Source organism: Empidonax traillii, unplaced genomic scaffold (assembly GCF_003031625.1).
Source record: "Empidonax traillii isolate 1590-97213 ecotype Southwest subspecies unplaced genomic scaffold, ASM303162v1 scaffold170:size2694500, whole genome shotgun sequence".
Taxonomy (NCBI): domain Eukaryota; kingdom Metazoa; phylum Chordata; class Aves; order Passeriformes; family Tyrannidae; genus Empidonax; species Empidonax traillii.
In genome coordinates, this window is record NW_020955363.1 from 2,172,046 (window position 1) to 2,174,887 (window position 2,842).

Sequence of the window (2,842 nt, forward strand, 5' to 3'; positions counted from 1 at the left end):
TCAGCTCTGGGCCCCTCAGTTCAGGAAGGACATTGAGGTGCTGGAGCGGGTCCAGAGAAGAGCAACCAGGCTGGTGAAGGGACTTGAGCACAAGTCCTATGAGGAGAGGCTGAGGGAGCTGGGGTTGTTTAGTCTGGAGAAGAGGAGGCTCAGGGGTGACCTCATCACTCTCTACAACTCCCTGAAAGAAGATTGTAGCCAGGTGGGGGTTGGTCTCTTCTCCCAGGCAATCAGCAGTAGGACAAGAGGGCATGGTCTCAAGCTCTGCCAGGGGAGGTTTAGGTTGGATATTAGGAAGAAATTCTTTACAGAGAGAGTAATCAGGCATTGGAATGGGCTGCCCGGGGAAGTGGTGGATTCTCCATCCCTGGAGGTTTTTAAGATGAGGCTGGAAGTGGCACTGAGTGCCATGATCTGGTAATCACAGTGGTGTTGGATCAAGGGTTGTACTTGATGATCTCAGAGGTCTTTTCCAACCTGACTGATTCTATGATTCTATGATCTGCTAACTTAGAGTCACTTTGCAGTTTATTATATTTAGACACTGGTTATTTGGGGGACCCTACTTCTGCACAGGGATTCACACCTAGCAAATATTCAGTTATTTCAAGTCTACAGGTTGTTCTGGTGTCTATCAGTTTGGCAAGACAAGGACCATAGCAACTTACTCTCTCCACTTCTCTCTTTCCATGCCCCTCACGTGGCTGGTAAAAGCAAAACATATATGATTCTGCTTCTCTCCCCTCTTTTCCCTGCCCCTTGCTCCAGGGTTGTGAGGCAGAAGGAAATGACTTCCAGTGATACTGAGTAAAATCAGATGTGGGAGCTATTCAATCATCTGTGTAAAGCCACACAGTGCATAACAGTTATTTCTCAGTCTGTAACTCCACTAAACCCAAGTGATTTGAGTGTATGTGTCTGTGAGATTTGGACTTGCACAACAGGCCAAGTAATGAGCTAAATGAATTTTGCAGAGTAAACTGGTATGCGCTCATGAGTCAAATTAAATGTAAAGGGAGTTGGGCATTTCTTTAGGGGGACATAGCATTAGTTCTCAGGAGTGGTGTGCAGCTTGCCTGGCAAATGAATGCCTTTCTGTGTGCTGTTTTAAGAGGCTGCTGGAGAATGAGGGTTGCCATAGCAATACAGAAAAATTTTAAACAGTTAATACTTCTTACATAGCTGAATAGAGCGGGCTGAGTAGCAGAATCTGCAACCATCATCTTTCGCACTACTAAGTTAATTTTAAGTGCATTTATTAAATGTTTTCTTATGTCACACTGGATACTCTACAGATCCTCAAAGTGCTGCTCCAGTGTACATATCATCTGGAGCAGCAGCACTCACAGGCAGGCACATTTAAGTGGAGTGATGACAGCTGAGAACTACAACATAAGATGACTCAAACCTTGGTGAAGGACCAAGTATGACAGTAAGACAACTGCCAAGTGATGTTGTGTCCATTCAAAAGAGATAAGGACTTTGATTTTGACAATCCCTTCTACAGCCAGGCTCTACTGTAAACTGCACGTTAGATGAGGCTGAAATAAACTTCCAAGGAAACTTGCCACTTTCCCTAAAGCACCCACTGTATGACTAATTTTTTACATTTTTTTTCCTTGATCCGTTCTGTGCCAGTCTTGTGCCACTGTCAAAAGCCTGTACTGGATGCTTTCAGAAGATACAAATTCAGCAGGGAGATGGTTCTTCCTTCCTTGGCACACCTATCCAGGAGTTAACTCATCAAGCAACCTGTGTGGTTGATATGTTTATGAGCTTTTGTGTGTTTTGGGGGGGCATGCTTTTGGTGTCTGTTTTCATTATGTAGCTGCTTAAAATCAAATGTCTCTCTAACAGCTCACTTTTAGACTGACAACCTTGAGTAGGTTTGTGCTACCCACAAGCTTTGTCATGCCATTATCTGAATTTTCTGACAGTATATGACTCTGCTGAACACTATGGCTCTGAGAACAGATCCTTGAAGGATTTGTCACAGAAAAAATATTGCATCAGCTGCTAAAAATGAACATATAACCTGTTTCCTAATAGTGATTAATTCACAAACAAATGCTTCTCTTTTTGCTTTTAATGGAGTAACAGGAATGTAGGTTCTTTTTTAGAGGGTTTGAAGCACAAAACTTTCAAAAATTTCTTTCAGTACTAAATACAGCATTGATTCCTAGGAAACCTGGATATTTTCTATACCATATTTTTTCCATCTCGGGGAAATAAAGTAGTTTAGTTGCTGAGAATAATAATTTCTCCCCATGACTAAGAGCTGTCACAAGTAGTTTACATCTAGATTTCTCCTATGAGCACATCCAAAACAGTCCCAGTACTTAGGTCTGGCTTTTCTTGGTGCCATATTCAGCTGTGGAGACATTATTCCAGACACAGCAGAGCCAAGAAACTCAAAAGCCTCAGAACAAACACATTGTTCAGAAGCGAGTTTGTTATGAAATCACACTGTCTTCAGTGCTGACAGAGGCTTTTTTTTTTTTTTTTTTTTGCTGAATAGTGTGCAAAGTAATGAATCCAGCTATGGACTTGCAAAGTTACATTATACAGTCACCCAAGGGGGTTCTCCTTGTCCTTGCTGTGCATACAGAAATGTGCAGTCTAGCAAGTAACTTGTATGTGACTGCATATTTTATCTTTCCTCTCAACACTGTGCTGTCAGAACGTATCTGTCCTGTCATATGGAGGACCTGTGTTATAACTAAATACCTCTGAATAAGAATATGATGACTAAGTTCCACCCTTTTTTGAGCTTCCCTTTTTTTCATTTGTTTTTAATTGTCTTTATTGCCTTTGGTAGCACATGGTGTCTTACAGGCACTGG